Below are 24,821 nucleotides of genomic sequence, written 5' to 3' on the forward strand. Positions count from 1 at the left end.
TGAGTTTCCCCCCAAAGTTTCCCCCCTCTTAAGAGCTGCAATAGTAGAAATATCCTGGTAAATATGAATTAGACTGTTTATACACTTGAAATACCACAAGCTGGATTTTGTCAAATGCAATAATGGAGACATTACCTCTGTGGCTTCAAGGTTGGTAGGTTTTGGTCATTTTTTTTTAAATGTCAAACTACTAGCCATATAAAACACAGTATCCTTACTCTGAAATAAGCAGTCTTCTTTGCAATGTATTTTTTAAAATCCTCACACTCTACCTTAAGATAAAGCCATTTTAATACTAGGTGCACACCTACACACCCTTGTTGCAAACTGCTTTTGTTGACAAGCTATGAAGTACTTCAAGGAAGTATGGTTAAGGCTGTATTATTGAAAGGTGCTGATTAATACTGCATTTTTTTTGTTACATTGCAACTATTGTTTCCAATTTAGTAACTGCTGTCCTGGAACCAAATATCAACAGTGACAATATTATTAGGATTTATTTTACTGTGATTTAGTAGCAACCAAGTTTCCTGATTTTAACCCCTTGGCAACAAGAACCAAGTTCCCCACTGCGTTAGCACCTAAGTGTCAAAGGGTTAAGTAATCAGCACAAAGATGCTGCACTTTTGATTATAGCATTTGGCAGAACTGAAAGGAAAGGAAGTTGCGCCACATGTTGAAGAGACTGGGGCAACAGAAGAAGACAATGGGGAGAAGATGAAATGTCACATGAAGTCTTCAAAGTCTTGCACATATCCTCCATCACAGCCACCAGAGTCTACAAGATCATCTTTCATTGTAGCCTTTAATCCCCCTCCAGGAACCACACCTGTCTTCTATTTGGCTTTGATTTGCTTTTTGTTTGTTTGTTTGTTTCTGTTTTTCACTGCATTGTACTGTCAATGAATTGGTAATCTTTTTCAAGTCATCAATTTCCAATGAAATACACACATCTTGAACTAATACTTCTAAGAAACTGGCATAAGAGATTTTTCATAATGCATAATTTCATCTTTTAGTAACTCTCCAAACTCTGTGAAGTCATCTCTTGAAGAGGGGTTCATGGCATCTATACCACAGATTGTGTTAATATTTCTTTAGCCAGTTTACCTGCTAATTATATAAGCTCTTTAGATTCTTCAACTGTTCCTGCCTTTCCTTAATTTCTTCTTGTCTTTTCCCCTGTTTCTGTTCTTTCTCTTTGATTTTCTCTGGTATTTTTTTCTTTTCTGAAACTTTTCTTTCTCTGACTACTCTTTTTTCATCATCATCATCATCATCATCATCATCATCATCATCATCATCATCACCCTCCCAGTGGTCCCCACCAGCTGCACCCCCCACCAAGAATGTGTATTCATTCCAAGAGTCCTAGTCCCCCTTGCTGCCACTGCCATCTCAGGCAAGGTGCATGTGAGTGCGAGAGAGAGAGAGAGAGAGAGAGAGAGAGAGAGAGAGAGAGAGAGAGAGAGAGAGAGAGAGAAGAGAGAGAGAGAGAGAGAGAGAAGGGGGAAGGAGAGCCCTGTTTTCTTCTTTTTTAAAGAGTTATTTTCATCAGTGAATTTTTGTACCTCTTTTGCCACTTGGACAATTCTATTTTTAAGGTATTATTTTCATCAGCATTTTTGTTCCTCTTTTACCAAAGTGTTAATTGTCATGATGTCATAATTTTCTTCCCTTATTTTCATTTCTTTACCTAATTTTTCTTCTTTCACTCTTATTTGATTTTGGAAACAATTTGTTAATATCTTCCTGGAATTTTTTTTCTTTTTTAAAAATTTATTTATTTATTTTTAGTTTTCAACATGCACTTCCATAAGCTTTTGAGTTTTAAATTTTCTCTCCTTCCTTCCCTCTTCCCTCCCCAAGATGGCATACAATCTGATATAAACTCTACATACACATTCATATTAGATATATTTTCACATTAAGTCATATTATAAAGAAGAATTAGAACCAATGGGGGGAGCCATGAGAAAGAAGAAACAAAATAAAACAACAACAACAACAACAAAGAGTAAATAGTATGCTTTGATTTGCATTCAGATTCCATAGTTCTTTCTCTGGATGTGGAAATCATTTTCCATCATGAATCTTTTGGAGTTGTCTCAGATCCTTGCATTACTGAGAAGAGCCAAGTCTATGAAAGTTAGTCATCACACAATGTGGTTTTACTGTGTATAGTGTTCTCCTGGTTCTGTTCACTTCACTCAGCATCAGTCCACACAAGCCTTTCCAGGTTTTTCTGAAATCCACCTGCTCATCATTTCTTATAGCACAATAGTATTCCATTACATTCATATACCACAGTTTCTTCAGCTATTCCCCAAGTGATGGGCATCCCATCAATTTCCAATCCTTTATCACCACAAAAGAAGCTGCTGTAAGTATTTTTGTACATGTGGATCCTTTTCCAATTCTTCCTGGAATTCTTGTTGGGCTTATACGTAGTTGACATTTTTTTTTCCTTTGAGGCTTTGTTTGTCACTGTTTTGACTTCAATGTCTTCTTCTGAGCTTGTTTCTTGATCTTCCCTGTTACCACAGTAGCTTTTTATGGTGGTCTTCTCCTCCTCCTCTTTCTTCTTCTTCTTCTCCTTCTCCTCCTCCTCCTCCTCCTCCTCTTCTTCTTCTTCTCCTTCTCTCCTCCTCCTCCTCCTCCTCCTCCTCTTCCTCCTCCTCCTCTTTGTCATCTTCCTCTTCCTCCTCCTCCTTCTTCTTCTTCTCCTTCTCCTCCTCCTCCTCCTCCTTCTCTTCCTCCTCCTCCTTCTTCTTCTTCTCCTTCTCCTCCTCCTCCTCCTCCTCTCTCCTCCTCCTCCTTCTTCTCCTTCTCCTCCTCCTCTTCCTCCTCCTCCTCCTTCTTCTTCTCTCCTCCTCCTCCTCCTCCTCTTCCTCTTCCTCCTCCTTCTTCTTCTTCTTCTCCTTCTTCTCCTCCTCCTCCTCTTCCTCCTCCTCCTCCTCCTTCTTCTTCTTCTTCTCCTTCTTCTCCTCTCCTCCTCCTCCTCCTCCTCCTCTTCCTTCTTCTTCTTCTTCTCCTTCTTCTCCTCCTCCTCCTCCTTCTCTCATTTTTCCACCCTATTATTTGATTTGGAACTTTATGTTAATGTTGGGCCCTATTTCCAGAATGGGGCAGGGAGGGACACTGTCTCAAACTCCAGGCTTTTACACACTGCTGTTTTCAGAGCTAGTTCTGGAGATTGGGTACTTCCAACATGGTGTGATCTGGCAAGAAATGTGGTCACTGCTTTCTTGATCTGCAGTCTGATCCTTACTCAGGAATGGACCCTGATCCCTCAGGACCAGAAATGATACTGTCCCTCAGTGTCCCTGATTCCTTGGAGTTGAAAGTGACACTGCTCCTCAGGGCTTCCACTCCCTCTTGACTGAAAGTGCCCCTCTCCACCCTTGAACTATGACCCAAAAGTGGATATAGGTGATAAAATTGCCCAACAGCATCTTGTCCTACATTCAGGACTAGTTCAGGGGTCCCCTGTAATCTCTTTCTGACCAGTTTCCAGGCCCTTTTACAACTCTGGCTTGAGAGTACCTGAAGCTGCTGCTGATTCTTTAGCCGCCACCTAGTCCCACTACTGGTGTTTCATCCACATGGCTTCCAGACCAGCCTCCTTCCCCATGTCACAGATCTCTCCTTTTATGTTATCTTGGGCTAGAAGAATGTCTCACCTTGACCTTTATTTGTCTGTGGGCTCTGCAACTCCAGAATTTGATCTGAGGTGTTATTTTAAAGTTGTTTGGAGGGGAATGTTGGAAGAGCTCAGCTGAGTGCTTTCTCTATTCTGCCATCTTGGCTCCAGCCCTGGAAATCTCATGAGATAATATTTATAAAGTGTTTAGCAACAATAGCTAGCACGTAATAGGTATTACAGAAATATTAGCTATTATAAGGTATTAAGGCTTTGAAAGCTAATATTTTGAGTCATATATTAATTACTATCTAGTCAACAGTCAGCAAGCATTTATTAACTATGCACCAGAAACTTCAATAAGTACTGGGAATACAAATAGAAGCAGAAAGAGTGTCCCTGTCTTCAAGGAGCTAAAGAAGGAAGAAAAACCCATAAAGAAACTAAAGGCAAGAGAGGGATGGAGAGTCTGGAGTGAAGCCTGGAGAAAAATGAAGACATAAGTAGCCTGAACACTTTCCTTGAAATGGAGGTTCTGGGAGGAAATAGGCAATCAGAAAAAAGGATTACAGAGTTATAGTGACCTTCCAGGATGAGAAGGCTGCTATAGCATGGGGGAGAGAGTCCAGATTCAGAAGTAAAACTGAAAGAGGAAGAAACACATAACAGACACTTAATAAATGATTGTTGATTGATTGTTAGATCCAGAACCTTGTGTACTACCTTGCATAAACTACTCAGAGCATGTGACTTTATCAGTGTGGTAATATCTTCCATCCACACAGGTCACAGATCCTTTACAATTCGGTAAAAAGTCATTAATAGGTGTTGTGACCAAAACATTCATCACTTTATAGCCAATCTGGAGATGATTCTCTCTCAGTTTAGCATAATCCCCCAGCCCCACCCCACCGCCCTTTGAGCTTATAGAACTTGTTCAATATTATGCTCCTGTGGCACAGTTTTCAAAAACCCAAGGTCACATTTAGGCTATGATGAGATATCAGAGGACCACTTCAATGAAAATTGATGTTTACTAAATATTTATTGAATAAATGAGTAAATATCATTCCTCCCCTCCATTAGTGCGAGTTAGCAAGAGTTATCTACATGAATAGACTAGGAAAGCCCTTTCTGAGGATTCCTGATCTCTGTTACAAATGCTAGGGTTCTTTCAGATAAAAATGTGTTCTGTATTTTGTTTTGTTTTGTTTTGTTTTGTTTTGTTTTTGCTTTAAGAGTAGCCTATACACAATTGGGTTGTTATTCTTTTAAATTTTGTTTTTGTTGTATCCTTTGAAAAAAGCTCTATCAGAACCTGAAGTTTCTACTTCAGGAATAATGAATGCCTGCACAAAGTCTGTGTGGGGATAAAATTTTCCCTTGACTCGAAATGACATTGGTTGAGAGAAGGTATATTACTAATTTTATTTGACCTATGGATATGTGCAAACAAAATAAGAAGGTTGATATAAAAAATGAAAAAAAGCATGCTATCACTACACAACTTACCTCACAGAGCTATGGAGAAGAAATAGATTTGTAAACTATTAAGCAAGGTCTGAAAGTGACCTATTGTCAGCATTGTTATTGGTATTATGATTTAGCAATAAACCTGCCAAGTACTTATTTATTCTCAACTATCAAAACCAGAATATAACAAATTGTAATAGGGACAGATACAACCCATCTCAGTCAGAAATAGTCACAGTATTTGTTAAATAACAAACTTTAAAGAAATAGTTTGGCGTATGTGATTATTTTTCCTAGAAATTATGATAATTTACTACAAATTATTAATCCATTATCAGTTAGAGTCACAGGATTAGAGTTGAAAGTGACCTTAAAGAGTCTAAATGCCACCACAATTAACAAAAAAAGAAATTGAGGCTCAAAGGGGTTAAATGACTTATCCAGGGCCACAGAGCAAGTAAATATCAGAGATGAGATTTGAATACAGATTTTCTTGACTTTAAGTTGAACACTCTACCTACCACACCATGCTGCCTCTTCCAAGATCTTTGTACCAAGAAGAGGTCAAAGGGATTTGATGCTTCTATAAGATTTCCTTGCCTAAATAAACTTTAATAGCTTTAAACTGCACTAAGACTTTTGGGACACTCTGTACTCTGAGAGAGAAATTGTTTTTCCCTTAATCCCATTAGTATGGTAGGCCAAATTATCCCTCCAGTAATCAGTATTCTATGGTTAAAATGTTAAAAACTAACTACAGATGTTCCTTGTGTTCATCAGTGCAAGGTGGCTGAAATTTGAGTCTTAATGTCTATTACAATCTGGCCTGGGGGACTCAGGAATTGACTTGGCCTGATTTCCTGAAAAGCACTATCACATTCAAAAATGCTCAGTCCTCTGCACTGCTTTGGCTTCCCCCCCCAAAAAAAAAAAAGAATAATTTAGAAAAACTCATTGTATGTCTGAGGCTGGACACCAAGCATAGGTCACCTTAGAACTAGGTACATACAGGTCATTGCAGAGGGCTGATATTCCAATATACATTTGAATACAGCAGAACTTTCACTGAAACTATAACAATCTGGTGTCCACCCTCAGAAGACATCCTACTCTGCATTATTTTCTTGCTGAAAATAATTTAATCTAGGATGTTAAAAGATAAAGGTGCCTGACTGAGGTTGGATATTCATCATGTCTGTGTCCTTTATCTCCATGACTCAAAGGAGGTCTTCAGAGGTCTGCAGTACCTCTAAATTCAAAGTTTAGATCAGAGGAGTCTTAAAGCATCTGAATCCACCAGAAAGGGTTTTTAATTTCTGAGCCAAGTCATCCCCAGAGATGAGCAGGATTCCCCATGAGTCAATTCCAAAGTGAGGGAACTAAAAGTTCTTCTCGCCTATGGAACTTGATTTAGTCCCAACCAAACTGCCCCCACCTTCATGTTTTACTCTGTCAAGTAGTAACACAGAACCCCTGGAGACATCTAAGAATAACTCAGTTATCCAAGATCTGTCTTCACCCAGACCTGAAGACAATGACTTCCTCACAACAGCAGCAGCTATAGATTTACCAAAAAAATGCTCCCATTTACACAGAAACTAGTTGTGCCAAGATCTGTAGGAGCCAGCCCATGGTCCTAGGGTTGACTTTGTGGTCTTATTTCGTAGCAAGCATTCAGATTCTCCTATGGGAACAGCTCCACTTTCCTCCAGAGGATTTTTCTGATTTTCACTGTTGGCAGTGCCTCCCTCAAAATCATTATTTATTTGGGATATACATATGTGTGTGTGTGTGTGTGTGTGTGTGTATTACATGTATGTGTGTGTATATATATATATATATACATGTAACTATTGTATGTACTTCTTTGAACATGCTATATCCCTCATTTGCATGTTAGAGCATTTAGAGCAAGGATGCTCTCACTGTTGTATTGTTATCTCTCCCATAGTGCCTGGGACATAATTAGCAACTAGTAAGCGGATCATAGGGCAGCTAAGTGGTTCAGTGAATAGAGCACTGGGCTTGGAATCAAAAAGACATCTTCCTGAGTTCAAATCCTGCCTTAGATACTTGCAAGCTGTGTGACCCTGGGCAAATCACTTAATCCTGTCTGCCTAAATTCCTCATTTGTAAAATGAGGGAGAGAAGGAAATGGTAAACCACTTCAGTATTTTTGTGAAGAAAACCCCAAATGGGGTCCCAAAGAGCCAGATATGACTGAAACAACTGAACAAGTTGATCATATAGAGTAATAATAATAATAATCTCTATATAATAATCCAACTATAATAATCTATAATAATATAACTATAATAATCCAACTCTCATTTTATACTTGAGGAAACAGAGACTGGGGGTTTAAGTGACTTGCCCAAGGCAATTTGAGTAATATATGCCAGTGGTGGGTTTGGAATGCAGGTCCTCTTAATCCAGAGAAAATGGTTATTCACTATATACTTTGCCTCTTGATCTGAGCACTTTCCTGGATTCAATGAAGGCTTTTAGATTCCCACAAGGCAACACTCAATCATCAAGTCAAAAATTTTAAATTTTTTAAAAGACCCTTTTCCCTCTTCCCAAATCCTAACCACACATTTAAGAAAAACATTTATAAAAGCCAAGCAGAAAGATCCTCAATCACCACCCTCGGGTGGGTTCTAATGGAAATGACAAGACACACAGAAATGAAAGACACACAGCCTAGTTTTTTTTTCATTTCCCCAAATCCATCATAGGGTTGTGTAACTTTGTGTTTCTGACACGTTGGTCGTGCATTTCAAGTTTTCCAGGAACAAAGAAGTCTGAATGGCAATGATGGATGGCAGAGCATCTGATAATGCAGGTATTCCTCATCCCAACACAGTTTGGATGTCATTAAAGTTTCTTTTCAATATCCTTTTCCTCCCTCTTTCTTATGCTCACCAATTTCTATTTCCCCAAGTATGACTACTTTTCCAAGTATACAATGGTCACTATTCATCAAAAATGACACTTTCAGTTAAACATAGTTGAAAGTGGCAGAAATGTGTGTCAAATAGCTCACATTCTAACTTAGGCTTGTGTTGCTCACTCTGACTAAGGGGTCAGGGAAATAATACTAGAGCAGCTTTCTCTAGTCAGGCCATCTATTCCTGTTGACATATGGCTCCGATTTCTACTTTGCCCCCCAAAATTCATATTATTGAATTACCCCAAAGAAAAACCAGAGGGGTGTAAGATGGCACCAATTCACATTCCCTGACAGGACTTTTCATGATGCTTCTGCCAAAACCAGAGATTCAGGCTGGTGTGGTGAACAGAAAACTGGACATAGAGTAAATAAGACCTAGAGGCAGATATGTGTTGGCAGACAGAGTTTCTTCACCAGGAATTCTCTAAGCACAGGTCCAGCTCAAAAAATAAATGCTGGATATGATTATTCTATTGAGCCCAATAAAAATGCAATTCAGGATCCTTGTTCATCACCAGGAATATGACTTTAATGAAAAATTCCTTGGATTGAGTATTCAGTTGCATTGAACAAACATTTAAGCACCTACTTTGTGTTAGACCATGAGAGGCAGTGTGATATAGAGGCCAGGCTTTGAAGTCAGGAAGACCTGACTTCTGTTCCTTCCTCTGACAAGTACTGCTCATGTGACTTTGAGTGAATTCACAAGTTCAGTGCTCTGAGCAACTCTCTAAGACTCTAAGTCATTATCTAGATGCTTATTTACCTCAGTGGACAGAATTTTCACAGTTAGAGTTCCTTAAAATCAAAAAGAGGGAAAGGGAAGGGGAGTAGGTAGAAATGGTGAAGAATTGTCAAGTTAAAAGCAGAGCTAGAAGGATAAAAAGGATGGTTGGCCTGGGTTGTTCTCCAAAATAGAGGGAGTACCTCACCAATGGGATAAAGGAGGAAGAGGGGTAGAGAAATATTCTAGAGTGAGAAGGCCCTGAAAGAGAGACTATATTTGTTCTATCTGGCCCCAGAAGAAGGAACCAGGAGAAATGGGTGGAAGTTACAAATAGGCAGATTTGGGGGGACCTGAAAATCTTCCTAATAATTAGAGCAATATGAAAGCACTAGCAGTCTTGAAAGGTAATCAGGTTATTTGCTCACCCCACCATTGGTGGTCTTCAAGTAAAGAATAGATGGCTGTATTGGGCAGGATGTAATGAGAATTATTTATTGACTATGGATTGGAATACATGGCTGCTACATTCCGGTGATTCTGTGCTCTTAATTTTCCATCATCCTTCTCTAAAAGATTCTACAAATGAACTTATGTTATAATCTGATATTCACTTTGGTTGCTCTAAAATGGATGTTTATTACAGCCTTATATCTATACTTGAGAAATGAATTACTGCTCTCTGCTAATGCCCTGCCTCTCAAACTACCTTGTATTTAACTGCTTTGTGCATATTTCTCATTATTCACTAATATTTGTTCTGCATATTTGCTTCCCTCATTAGAAGGTGAGGTCCTTGCAAGTAGGTACTTATTCACTCTTTTTATCTCCAGCACTTAGCACAGTGTCTTGCCAGCATTATAGCAACTAGGTATCACAAGGTTTGGAGTCAAGAAGCCTTGAGTTTGAATCTTGCCTCAGATACTAATTGTATGAGCCTGGGCAAGTCATTTAACTTGTGATTTAGTTTTGTCATTTGTAAAATGGAGGAAACAATAGCGCCAAATTAATGAGGTGATTGTGAGGATTAAATGAGTTAACATAAACAAAGCACTTTGCAAATCTCAAAAAATATATAAATGCTAGCTACTACTAGCACTTAGTAAATATTTGTTTTGCAGTGATTGCCTGAGGTAAGTTTTAGAATATTGTTATCTCCTTATTATGGGGACTGATTTATCTGTTAGAATTATTTTAGAAATTGTTATAATTTGTCTCTGTGTCCAGTCATTTATCCATTTCCCATTCTTTATACTAACAACTCATTACTATTGAGACAGCAACAATGATAATACTAATGCTTCAAGGACCTATGATTTCAAATGTATGGGCTCTTTCCTGACCAACAGCCCAGGGCATCACAGTGTCATTTAAGCATCATAGCATAGAACTGGTGCTAATAGGGAGTGGAGTCACAAACACACACTCCAAAAAAAGGAAAGATACTAAATGTAAACTTCACAATCATATCTAGAGTTTATGCTAATCATCAGTGTAATATCTAGACTTTTGGTGGCCCTGGACAAACTCTAAATAGTGTTGGGTTTCCGTTGTTTAGTTATTTTTCAGTAATGTCCAACAGTTTGTGATCTTTTGGGGGGTTTTCTGGGCAAAGATACTGGAGTGCTTTGCCATTTCTTTCCCCAACTCATTTTACAGATGAGGAAACTGAGGCAAACAGGGTTAAGTGACTGGAAAGTGAGGAGTGCAGCCTGAGGAGAAATATAACATAAATATAGATTGTCTTGGAAAGTTTGATAGAATTCTCTTGCAAATCCATCTGGATCAGGAGCCTTTCCTTTGCTAATTCTCTTACAGCAGGTCTATTTAGCATTCTGTTCATTGGGATATTTCACATTTTTTTCTTACATTTGAGGGGAATAGATGGGAATATGTATTTATATACTATTTTCTATGTGCCAGGCACTATGCTAAGAGCTTTCCAAAAATTTTCTCTTTTGATCCCTACAACAACCCAGAAAGGCAGGTACTATAATTATTTCAATTTTACAGTTGAAGAAATTGAGTCAAATAGAGGTTAAGTGACTTGCCCAGGGTCATACAACTAGTAATTGTCTGAGGCCCAGCAATCTATAAACTGAGCCAAATAGCTGGTTGCGTACCTACATTTGTAGATAATCCTATATTTCTTTTTAATATCCAGTTTTGTTGGTATATAACTGTGAATTATCAATAATTGTTCTGATAAATTCCATTTATTTTGGGATTGTTGTGATTTTGCCCAGTTCATTTTTTAATTTTGTTCATTGGATTTTCTATCTTCCTTTTTATTTAGATTAGTTAAAAATTTATCAGTTTTATAAGTTTATTTCAAATTATCAGATTTTTGTTTCATTTATTATATTTTGGTTCCCAATTTATCTTTCTTCCTTTTTGAGATTTGCTCATTTGTATTTATTTTGACATTATGTATTGACTTTCTACTTTTCTTAAATGTCTATTTGGTTCATTAGTCCTCTTTTTCTATTTTGCTAATATAACTTTTAAGGCAATATTCATTCCTCTATATCTTGCTTTAACTGTATCCCAGAAAATTTGTTATATTATTATTACTATCATTTTTATATAGCTACTAATTTTTTCTATCATTTGTTCTTTGACTCACCTATTATTTAGGATTTCAATATTCTCACCATTTATATTTGTCTTTTGCATATGTTCTTTAAATTCATTTATAGTTTTATTATATTACATCCCATAAAATACGTTTTAGCATTTCTATATTTTATATTTATTTAACACTTTTCTTTGCCATAATAAATTGACTTATTTTTATAAAAAGTGTATAAAGTACTGAGAAAATGCGTATTCTTTAGTGGTCACATTCAGATGTCATAAACCTTTTAGCTCTAAATTCTCTAACACTTTATTTAGTTTTAGATGATCTCCTTTGCTTATCTTTCTATTTGCCCAGTTTTGATCAAGGAACTATTGTTCCTTTTCTATTATTATCACATTATTTCCTTTGTCCCCATAATTAACTTTATTTAAACTATTTGACATAACCCTATTCCCACTTACATCCCATTTCATCACTTCTGCTTGCACAGACTTTATACTCTCTTATAAAAAAGATGTGGTTAGTTTGATTTAACCAATCAAGTTGGCTTTGAATCCCCATAATACTGAAAAAATCCCATTTGATGATTATCTTATCTGTTTACATTGTGTTAGTTGTGTGTTTGTGTGTATCTCTACTAACTTCACTACTTACTTGTCTCGACTTACTTCACTCTGCATCATGTAGATTTTCCATGCTTCTCTGTATTCAGCAAATTTGTCAATTCCTACAGCCCAGTAATATTCCATTACATTCACGTACAATAAGTTGTTTGGTCATATAGCATTTGATGGGCATCTACTTTGTTTCCAATCCTTTATTTTCACAGAAAGTGATGCTATAAATATTTTGGTGTATATATAGGAATTTTCTTCTTATGGATGGCCTCCTTGGACCTAGCAATGGAATCTCTGGGACAAAGACATTTTAAATAATTTAGTTTCGTTTGCATGACTCCAAATTGCTTTCCAAAAAGGTCCTGCTCATTCAAGGCTATGCCAACAATGTGCCTATCTACCCACAACACCTCCAAAATTGACTATTCCCATCTTTTGTGATCTTTGTTGATTGGCAGAATGTGAGGTGTAACCTTGGGGTGTTTTTATTTGAATTTCTCTTATTATTAGTGATTTGCATCATTCTCTCATTTTTTGTCATAGCTTTTAATTCTTTTGAGAACTGTTCATAGCCTTTGACCAGTTATCTTTTGTGGAATGGCTTTCGCATACGTATTCATTCATGCATGTACGTTTGTATATGTCTGCATATATATATATATATATATATACACACACATATATATGCGCACAATGCAATATATACTGTGTATGTATTTGTATATGTTCATATACATACATGCATATTTATATACATGTTTATATATTTATATACACATGTTCATACACATGCATGCATATGTATATATATGAGTGTTAAACACATACACATATATGCCTATATGTACATCTACATACATATATTTACATATATACATATGTCTTAGATTCCAAACCCTTATGAGAGAAATTTGGTAAAAGGTTTTTTCCCCATTCAGTTTTTTCCCCATTCTCATTCAAAGTACATTGATTCTGTTTCTGAGAAAGGCTTTCTTGTTTGTTTGTTTCATGTAGTCAAAATTCCCTTTGTTATCATTTGTCTCTATCTTTTGTTTAGTTAAGAATACATTCCTGCACATAGCTATGAAAAGTATATATGTATCTCTATTTTTTTAATAATAGGATTTTTAATATTAAGATCTTATGTCCATTCAAAACGTATTATGAAATAAGGTACAATGTGTTGGCCTAAGCCTAATTTCTACTACAAGGATTTATAGATTTCCCCAAAATTTTTATCACATATGAGTTCTTTCTCAAGTAATATATGTTTTTCTCTTCATCAAAAACCAGGTTACTGTACTGTTGCTGATTCTCACTTGCCTAATCTGTCCCATTGATTTTCTGTCTCTTTTTTTTAATCCAATACCAAATAATTTGGATGACTGCTAATGTATAATACAATTTGATTTCCAGAAGTGTTATTCCCTCCTTGTCCCTATTTTTCCTATTATTTTCCTTGATATTCTATTTTTTTAATTTTTCCAAATGTATTATTACTATTGTTTTATTGAAATCTATATAGTACCCCTTTGATAATTTGATTAGTATGGTATTCAACCTATAATTTAACATTGTCAGTATTGTCGCTTTTATTGTATTGGTATGACCTAGTCATATCTCACGATCACTGAGTACTTCTTGAGCTATTTAAATTGTTCTTTACTTAAGGACCATTTTTTAACTGAATCTCTACAAGTCTTTTCTGTGATTTGTTAGATTGACCCCCAGATATTTCATGCATTTTACAATTATTTGCAGTGGGATTTCCTTTTCAATGACAATTTCTTGGATTTTCTTATCATTATATAGAAGTGCAATTGATTTTTGAGAGGTTGTTTTGTGGCCTATAATTTTGCTAAAGCTATTCAATATCTCAACTAGAACATTTATTAATTCTCTAAGATTTTCTAAGTAAACCATCATGTTATCAGCAAATAGAGATTTTTTAATTCCTATTTACCTATCTTTAAGCCTTTAATTCTTTTATTTTGTCATATTGCTATTGCTAAAATTTTCCAAAAGATATATGAAATATTAGTGGGAAAAGTGGACATCCTTGCTTCATTCTTGTATTCACTGAGAAAGCTTCTTGGGTATTTTCATTGACTTTGATAGTTGGTTTTGGTTTTAGATAGAGAATTCTTTTTTATATTTAAAAAGTGTTCCTATGCCTGTATTTCATAGGATTGGGTTTTTAAAGTATAAATTAGAGCTAAATTTTAGCTAAGGCATTTTTAAACATCTATTGTGATAATCATGTGGGTTAGCAATTTTTATTTTCTATATTATTAATCATGTTGATTGTTTTCCTAATATTGAACCATTCTTGCATCTCTGATAAAATCCAACTTTGTCATCATGAATGATGTGTTAGATGAATTGTTATGATTTCCTCAACAAAGTTTAATTTAATTTTTTAAAATCAATATTCACTAACAATTTAAAACAAGATTCACTAATGATGTTATAGTCTCCTATGCTTTATCCTTCCATAATTTATCAGGATTAAATTTATATCATAAAATGAATCTTTTAAGGTGCTTTCTAAATTTTTAATTTTTTTATTTTATGAATACTAAATGTTTTTAAAAGTTTAATATAATTATGTTAATCCATTAGGGATTTGATTTTATTTCTTTGACATTTTCTTTATAGATTATTCTATTTACTTTTTAGGTATTAGATTATTTAACCTTTCTATTTGGTCCCCTATTGGTTTGTGCACATTATATTTTTTACAGTATTCTCTAGTTCATTTGTGTCCTCAGCTTTATTAGCATTGAATCTGCATAGTAAGTCTGATAATTCTTTTAATTTCTCCTAAATTTTTGTGATTGCATTTTGTTTTTTGATTTTTTTAGCCCTCTTTTTTAAATCAAAGTAACTAGAGGCTTATCTAATTCATTAGTCTTTTCAAATAATTAGGTTTTAGTTACATTTATCATTTCTATGTGGTTTAAGTAGCTTTCAATTCATCTATTTTGCCTCTAATTTTTGATATCTTCCCTTTTGTGCTTATTTTAGGTTTATTTATTTGTTGGCTTTCAAATTTTTCAATGCATATTCAGTCCATTAATACTTTCTTTTTCTACTTTGTTAAAGTATGTGTTTAAAGATAAAATTTTCTCCCTGAGAACTATTTTCGTGGCATCCCAGAAATTTTGGTACATTATTTTATCGTTGTAATTTTTTTCACTTAATTTTTAATTATTTCTGTGATTTATCCTTTGACTCAATAATTATTTAGGATTACATTGTTACATCTTCACTTGGGTTTGTGTCTTCTGTTTGTGTGCCCTAAACTGACAATTAGTTTTACTGAATTATGGTCTTAAAGGGTATATTTCTATTCTACCTTTTTACTTTTGTTTGCAGTATCTGTGCCTTAATATTTAGTCAGTTTTTATATAAAGTTTTGTGTGATACTGAAGGATATGTATATTCTCTTGAAGTCCCACTTAGAAGATGTTATAAGATTTTTATCTCCAATTTCTCCAGCAATTTTATCTTTCTGCTAAATTTATCCAAAACTGAGGAGATACTAAAATATTATGTGACTATGGTTTTATTGTCTATGCCTTCTTATAATTTAGTTGATTATTTCTTTTTGAATTTAAATACTAAGGCATTTGAAGCATATAAGTTAAAATATAATATTAGTTTGTTGTCTGTGGTTCCTTTCAGGGTAATGTAGTTTGCTTATTCATCACTATTTCATATTGTGAATGTTTGTTTTTCTTTTGTCTTATGTCATAATTGCAGCTCCTACTCTTTTAAATTTACCTGTTGCATAGTAAATTGTTTTTAAGCCCCTATGTGTGTGTATTCTATATACATACATATATACATTTATATGTATATATGTATATATACACATACACATTTGTTTTATAGATGTGTTTCTTATAAACAATATATTCTGGGGCTTTATTTTCTTATCAAATTTGCCACTTTTTATTAGATGGCATAATCTATTCATATTCAAAGTTACAAAAGTAAGGTTTATATTTTTCCATTTTTGTCAATTTTTTTTATTTCAAAATTAGGATTTTCCCCTCTTCCTTTATAAACACAGTAATTTGTCTCCAGTTATTTTAGCTTAATCTACTTTAAGACAGCCAAATTTCCACCAGCTGTCTTCATCTCATCCTTAAGCCCTTATTCTATTGTGCTTGTTACTCCTTTCCATAGTTTTGGCATTTTGCTTATTAATTACATTTTTCCTTCTATCTAGTTTTAAGTATTTTAATACTTAATATTTTAACTAAATTGAATCTAAATTTCTTTTTTTTCTCTCAGTTAAGTAGTCAAGTAAATTTCCCATTCATCTGCTACCCTTCAACTTGTTCTATTTTCTACTTTTAAATTTTCATTTTCTGTGCCTTTCTCTAAAAACTTTTCCCTCATTCTCTACATTCTTTCTCTTCCCTTTCTGTCTTTATGGGCTTTAATCCTTCAGTTCAGGGTCCTTATTTATTTCCTCTTTAGTCACTGCATTCTTCATGAAGTTAAAGTTTCTAAGGTAACCATTCTGAGTTCGCCTCTCTAAGCAGCTTGATGTTATTAACTTGTAGTTCTTGCCTCTTGCCCCCTTTTTTTCCTGTTCTGTCTCACTCAGAAATACCAACAATTCCTAGAAATGATAGAGAGAATAGAAATATTATCCCAAGTAGGGATTTCCCTATGCCTCTGATTTTGCAATTCATTACTATGCTTTGCCCTCCTTTTAGTCCTTTTTCCCCATTTACCATAAAATGTCCTCTCTGGTTCCATGTCTTAGCACACTTCTGAGCGTCATTTGCTCTCAGAAGGTCTGATTTTCCTCCTGTGGAGGAATGAATGGTCTCTCTAAGCACCAAATCCCTGGGGTTTATACCCGTTTCAAGGTCCTCATCTTCATCTGCAGAACATCTCTTCCCCCAAAGGAGTGCTCTACAGGAGTTCCATTAATGAAATGAAACTTGCCTTTTTCTTCACCCCTGTTTCAGTTCCTCCCTTTGCCTCTAGGAGTTATTTTCCCTCCATGGGTGACGTTTGATTTGATTGGGGTAGATCATGTTCTCCTCTTTGTTCTTCCTCCATTCTCCTCTCTTATGTACTCGCCAATGCTGCAATTTAGTCCCACCAAAAAAAAAAATTATTCAATCATAGGCCAGGTGTTCTGAGGTTGAGACTGATATTTCACACCTGTTTCATCACCATCACTTTCATTTAAGGCAACTCCTATTTTCTTGTCTACTTTGAAAAAGACGTTTCTTAATAACTTCTCCATTGTTACTCTGATGCTTTGCAGAGGCTTTGCTGTCATTGTTAACCCCATAGGTTTCGTTCTTTTGGTAGGTTTTCTTTTTTTGCCTTTTTTTCTGGAGTAATTTATTTTGTTATCTGTGCCTTCCTCAGTTGCTATATTTGTTTATCTTTCTGTATTTCTGTTATCTGGAGTATCTCCAAAGCAAGCAATTTGTTCAGGTCTGGTTTTCTTAATAGGGATGCATTGAAAGCTTCTTTTTTATTGAATGTCCTTTTTTCCAACAATAGTTAGACTCAGGCAGGGTATGTCACCTTCAGTTGCATCTTGAGCAACTTCCCTTTTAGGAAATTATTATTATATTCCTTCTATGGCTTCTGGTACACAGAAAAGTCTTTTTATTCCCAATTTCTTTTCCTTTATATTTAAATGTCTTTCCCCTGGTTGCTTGCAAAATTTGCTGTTTATCACTTAAACCAGGTATAGGGAAACTTTTCATGTCAGAAGGCCACATTAATATTTAGCTGTAATCAAAGCCACATTCAAGAAACTTCAATTAGATATACTTTAAAAATGTACATTATTTTGTAAAAAATTAGCCACTATGTACTTAATAATTTTAAAAAATGAAAACTGTTCATTTTAAAGTTAAATATCATTTTAATGACTTTGTTGTGTTTGCTTTTTGTTGGAAAGCATTTGAATATTTGCTTGCAGCATGGAGGTCTGCAGTTTCAGTTGATCCTCTAGAGGGATATCAGTCATTTGTGACCTTAAGGGCATCTTGATTTGGGTTATGTAGGAGAATATAGATTCAGAGCAATAAGTGATGGAAAGCAAGAAAGCATTTTTTAGGCAAATTGCCGAAGGTGTGAGTATTCTACTTCATTTTTCCATATTTCACTTGGACGTTTCTTACCATCAAACAATGACTTTAAAATGCCATCTACCGAGAGCCCAATCAATTCTATCTGTAGTTCTTTAGGTACCTTGATGATATCAACTAGGTGAGGCTGAAATGCTAATTTGAGTGTGATGTTGTGATTCTTAAAGTCAGAAAATCTTTCACTGAATTCTCCAATTAATAGGTCTATAACAGCTGCATACTCTTCAAATGATACACATACATCATCCTGCTCATCAATGACCTTTGTTAACTGGGGAAAATGTGCATCTGAAATGTCCTTTTGAAGTAGTGTTTTGGGAAAAAAATAGAATTTCTCAAAATGCTTGGATTTTTTGCCATATACCATATGTAGACTTAGTTTTACCTTGCAAAGAAATATTCAAGTCATTTTTATTTGACATGATATTCCACAGAAATTCAGCATTCCTATAAAAATCTTCTTTCAATAATTCACGTCGCTGATTCTGTTCTTCATAAAATTTAACTATCTGTTTTCGCAGAGATAAAATTTTGGCTAACACCTGTCCCTACAATAGCCAATTGTAGGGACTTTAGAATGATATGGTAAATCCACACTGAATGCCTCATTTTTCAAGTTTAGCACGTTACAAGCTGATGATGCTGTGTTGCATTCGCACGAATATAGTTAACAGCACTTATAATTTGTTGCAAAGTGTCACTTAAAATAGAAGCTTTAGCACGTAGATTTTGCTGATGCAAGATACAATGAAAAGAAATGAAAGCGTTTAGATCTGTTAATACTTTTTTTTTATCTGTGCAATAAACCCTTCATGTTTTCCTGTCATGGAAGGTGCACCATCTGTGCATCTACTCAATAAATTTGCCAAATTCAGTCCAACTTCGTCATTTTATCTTGAAAGTTGTTGAAGATATCTATTCCCCATGTTCTGTTCACAAGAGTGCCCAAAGCAAATAATTCTTCATAGCAAAGAAAATCTTCTGTTATGATCTGAAGGAAGTATAAAACCTGCGCTAAGTCAGTAGTATCAGTTGATTCATTCAAAGCAATTAAATAATACGTATTTTCCTTTTGAAGCATTACGTGAAGTTGTTCTGTTAAGTTGAAGGCTAATTCATACTGCTATGGTTCTCTTTGAAAGAGACAGTTATTTTTACTTTGAAATGTCATTGGAGTCTAACCATCCGACAACTTCAACAATTCATTCTTGCACAATTTCTATATTGCTGAGTAGCTTCCTTTTTTCCCGTTGCTTCAATGGCATTATTTCCAGGTCTTATTGCTGCTTGCAAGAATCGTCTTTGCTTTTGCTTTTCATCTTTTAATTTATGCAATACAACCTTTCATGCCTCTCCCTCTAATTTCAAATGTTAGTGATCTTTATGAGTGTTATAATGCTGATGAGCAATGGATTTCTTTCATGTTGATATTGCAGTATCACAAAGCAAACAATTCACCTTATCTTTAGCAGAAACAAGATAATATTGCAATTCCTCATTAAAAAAAAATCTGTTTTCTCCCTTCAACATTCTCTTGGTCTTCTTTGACATAGTGGGCTATTAAGGAGACCGAATTTAAAAATACTGTTGAGCTGTGCAACTATTCACAAATTCACTTCAAACAGAAACACAATACACCATTGTCAAAAGCTGATAGTAGACTGGCACATTTCACCCCCATAAACTATCACCCACCAGCTTTTTGTGGTAATGGCACCAGTTAGATGGGGGGGGGAGTTAGACCTAAATAATGAGCATAGCAGCTATCAATTTAGCCCTTATGGCTTACTAATGTTCTAATTGTGCTGGTCAGTTGGGGAGGATTATTTTGTTGAAACTTATTTTATTCTTTGGCATTTAAAATACGTTCATTTTAAAAATAAAAAATACTAAAGATGGACAAAAATGTATTAATAAAAATTTTTAAAAATCTGTTCTGTAAATTTTAGATTCAGTCAAAAGGCCACACTTAAGGACCTAGAAGGCCACATGTGGCCTTAAGGCCACAGGTTCCCCACCCTTGACTTAACTATTAAATTTAATTGCTATATGTCTTGGAATTTGCACGAAGTAATCTTTTTTTTTTCTCCTTGAATCAATCTGTGAATTTTTTTCAATTGGCACTTTGTTTTCTGTGTTCAGAAATTCTGGGTAGTTTTCTTGTATTATTTCTTGCATCTTGGTATTTTTTTTTACTTGTCATATTCTTCTGGAAGATATATAATCCTTAAGTTTTCTCTATGCCTCCTGTTTTCTTGACCAACATGTTTGTTTGTTTGTTTAACATTATTGCCTTTTCTTCTTCCAGACCACATTTCACTTCTGTGCATTTGTGCTCCCAATCTGTTGTTTTCCCTTTCATTTCTTTGGTGTAGACTATGGATTCAAATTTCTCTATTTTCCCACTTTGCTATACAGGTCAACAATTCTGCTATTATAATTCTTATTTCTTTTTTTAAACTATTTTAAATCATTCAAGTATATCCTTCTATGGTTCTAGGAATCCAGAGTCCTCCATCTCATCAGGTACTGAGACATTTTTATTCATTTTGCAATATTTATTCATAGATTTATGAACTCATGTAGCTGATCAAAAGGCCATATTCTCTTCTGTTATTAGTACCTTCCCTGTTGGCTTATCTGCTTATGCTCAAGATCTTTGAGTTCTCTTCTTCCTGTAATCATTAGTCGTTTCATTCCCCTATTCCCTTATTATATTTCCCCATTGTTCACTTTCTGCCTCTTTTCCTTTTGAGTGTTGTTTCCCTGGGGGCTGGGATTACAAGTTGATTTTATAGCTCTCCCAGCCTCTTCCCATGCTAGGCAAATGATAGTTCGCTACCTTTAAGCTCTGCCTCAAGTGACCTCTGGGGAATAGCATTGGCCTTAACTAGCTATTAGACCTTTTCTATCTATCTTAGGGGAGGTCCACAAAACCACACCTGCTGATATTCTGCCTCAGTTCTCTCTGTTTTTCAGTTCTCTGCCTGAACTCAGTTGCAGAATAGAACTATGCCACACTGCAATCCCAGCCAGAAACAAGCTTCTGCCTTTAGGTTTTCTGTAACACAGGGAGGATGAAAGGGCACAGACAAGTTCTGCTACAAGATTTTGGATCTTCTTTTATAGCGCTGCCAGAGCAAGATGGCTAGTGGAGGAAGGAGTGGCAAGTGAGCGGTCGAGAGTGAGGGATAAGCATTCTCTGATGTTAGATCATCCCATTTTCTCCTCATTAGATTCCTTGGTGTCTTAGACCATGAAAACAATTAAAATTGTTTTGTCTCTTGCATATAATTTTTATTTTAGAAGAGCAGAAACTATGGAAGGTCCTAAAAAGTGAGTAAAAGCTGAACAAAGGATTGTCATCTACAGATCAGGTTGTGGATGTGATAGCTAAGGAACAGTCTAGCTAATGTAAAAAAAAAAGTTCAGAAATGTCTTTTTGACCACAGCATATCATGAAGAACACCCATTATGGCATGCAGAGATTTCAATGTGAATTAATGGAAATAGCACCCATATCCATGGAATTTAAACTCTTTTGGAGTATTAAAGTAAAATTGGTTTAACTTGCTTAGCATCTGGGTCTTGCTCTTGACAGGATCTGCCTATCTTTCAGTAATCTCTCTGCTGACTTCCAATCCTGCATCTACATCTGCCTTTCAGACATCTCGAACTGGATGTCTAGGAGACAAATTCAACATGTCCAAAACCAAAATGATTATCTTTCCTCCTAAACTCTCCCTCTCCTTCTTCCCTATTGCTATAGAGAACACCACCACCCAGTCCCCCAGCCTCACAATATAAGTGTTATGCTCTAAACCTCACTATCTCTCACCACCACCTTATATCCCATCTGTTGACAAGGCCTGTCAATTTCACCTTTGTGTCATGTCTCAAATACGCCTCTTTCTCTCCTCTGACATTGCCACCACGCTGGTGCAGGTCCTCATCACATCATGCATACTGTATCACAATGGCTTGCTGTTTGGTCGGCCTGCCTCACGTTTCTTTACCCCTCTAATCCACAGGAATTTTATGGTGTCTTAAGACTTGGAAGAACTTTACATATATCTAGGGCAGTTAGAAAGAGTACCAGACTGGAGTCAGGAAAACTCTTCTTCCTGAGCTCAAATCTGGCCTCAGACACTTATTAGTTGTGTGACCTTGGGCAAATCACTTAACCTGTTTTCCTCAGTTTCCTCACCTGTAAAATGAGCTGAAGAAGAAAATGGCAAGTCACTCCATTATATTTGCCAGGAAAACCCCATATGTGATCTCAAAGGGTCAGACATAACTGAAACAACTGAAGAAGTACATATATCTGATCCTCATAACAATCCAATAAAATGGGTAATATGATTATTCCCACTTTACAGATGAGGAAACTAAGGTTCATAGAGATTAAATTACTGGCCCAGGTCTACATAGCTAGTAAGTCTTTAAGAAGGATTTTAACTCAAATTTTCCTGACTGATTTCAGCACTCTAGTCACTATGCCCCCATGCCATCTCATAGAAGATAGCAATATGAGGGAATACTTAACATGTATGTTAGAAGTAAGTTATTCATGATATTAATACTCAAAAGTCACTAGTTTAGACTTTATTCATTAGGTAATTAGTGATGGTGGTGGTGGTGGTGGTCCTTTATTTTCTTTTTTTTAAACAATTAATTTATTTTTAGTTTTCGACATTCACTACCATAAGTTTTTGAGTTTTAAATTTTCTCCCCTCCATCTCCACCTCCCTCCCCAAGATGGCATGCAATCTGACATAGGCTCTACTTATACATCCATATCAATTATATTTTCACATTAGTCATGATGTAAAGAAGAATTAGTACTAATGAGAGGAACCATTAGAAAGAAGAAACAAAACAAAACAACAGGGGCAGCTAGGTTGCACAGTGGTTAGAGCACCAGCTCTGGATTCAGGAAGATCTGAGTTCAAATCCGGCTTTGGACATATAACACTGTGTGACCCTGGACAAGTCACTTAACCTCATTGCCTAGCCAAAAAAAACAAAAACAAAACAACAAAAGTAAAGGAGAGCTACTAGTACACTTCCATCTGCATTCAGATTCCAAAGTTCTTTCTCTCCATGTGGATAGCAATTTCCATTATGAGTCTTTTTGGAGTTGCCTTAGATCCTTGTATGTTGAGAAGAGCCAAGTCTGTCAAGGTGATTCATCATACAATGTGGCTGTTACTGTGTACAGTGTTCTCCTGCTTCTGCTCATTTCACTCAGCATCAGTTCATATAAGTCTTTCCAGGTTTTTCCGAAGTCCTCCTGCTTATCATTTCTTATAGCACAATAATATTCTGTATACTATATACCATAACTTGTTCAGCCATTCCCCAATTGATGGACATCCCCTCAATTTCCAATTCTTTGCCACCACAAAAATAGCTGCTAAAAATATTTGTGTACATGTGGGTCCTTTTCCCATTTTTATGATTTCTTTGAGATATAGCCCTAGAAGTGGTATTGCTGGGTCAAAGGCTATGCACAGTTTTATAGCCCTTTGGGCACAGTTCCAAATTGATCTCCAGGGTAGCTGGATCAGTTCACAACTCCACTAACAATGCATTAGTGTTCCAATTTCCACACATCTTCTCCAATATTTATTATTTTCCTGTTTTGTCATGTTAGCAAATTTGATCAGTATGACATAGCACCACAAAGTTATTTTGGTTTGCATTTCTCTAATCAATAGTGATTTAGAGCATTTTTTCATATGACTATAGATAGCTTTAATTTCTTACTCTGAAAACTGCCTGTTCATATCCTTTGGTGGTCCTTCATTTTCAAAGACAACCAATGACATCATGGGGTGATGTCTTGACTTGTGAATGATTTGGATTTAAGGGAGGCAAGTTTTGTAAAGTTGTCAGCCTCACTCTCTCTTCCAGAATCATTGAAGTCCAGGGACAAGACAAAATTCACGATGACTGGTGATGGCCTAGGATACAGTAGATGACCTTGGTGTCTTCAATGTCTGACCAAGCTCTAAATGCTCCACAGAACCTGCTTCTGCTGCCTTCATGAGCATTGGAACAAATTGTTCTCATCAGCCCATTCTACCAGAGGAAATCTTCAAATGCTTGGGGTAGACATCCCCCTAACTCATCAATGGATCTGAGGTCTCAACCTAGTTTAGACCATCTGCTGAAATGGTTTACCAGGGTGTAGTTACTGTGTGCTGTAGCTTCTTGGAGCCGCAGGTGAGAATTGGGTGAAGGTGAACACCGGAGGTGAACGAGCATCTCTGAAAAGGTCTTGGCAAGCATCACACCACCGTGCTAGCACTCCCTGAACATTCCATATACCTCCTCTAGGTAATAGGGAGCTATTGAAAGTTTCTGTTGGAGAAATAACATGATTATAGCAATGTAATAGGAATCAAAGAGGAACCCTTCAGGCAGAAATATGGTGAATGGATTAGAGAAGGAAAAGATTAGAAAGAGAAAAATCAGAAGTCTTTTATAATAGTCTAAATGAGAAGAAATGAAGGCCTAAATTTGGGAGGTTGCTATGGAAATAGAAAGGAAGGGAAGTATGTGAGAGACACTTGGAGGATAGAAGCAACAAGATTTGGCAAATAATTTCGTTGTGAGATAAGGAAGAGGGAAGAGGTAAAGATGATTCAAACATTTTCCATTATTCTATTTATATATTTTATTCATGAA

General features: G+C 35.7%; 1 pseudogene; it reads right to left on the reverse strand.

The window, feature by feature from the left end:
* Positions 1–694: 694 nt before the first annotated feature.
* LOC110198190 (uncharacterized) lies at positions 695–24,398 on the reverse strand (annotated as a pseudogene).
* Positions 24,399–24,821: the final 423 nt, after the last annotated feature.

The sequence above is a fragment of the Phascolarctos cinereus genome, unplaced genomic scaffold, assembly GCF_003287225.1.
Source record: "Phascolarctos cinereus isolate Bilbo 61053 unplaced genomic scaffold, phaCin_HiC Scaffold_2;HRSCAF=192, whole genome shotgun sequence".
Taxonomy (NCBI): Eukaryota; Metazoa; Chordata; class Mammalia; order Diprotodontia; family Phascolarctidae; genus Phascolarctos; species Phascolarctos cinereus.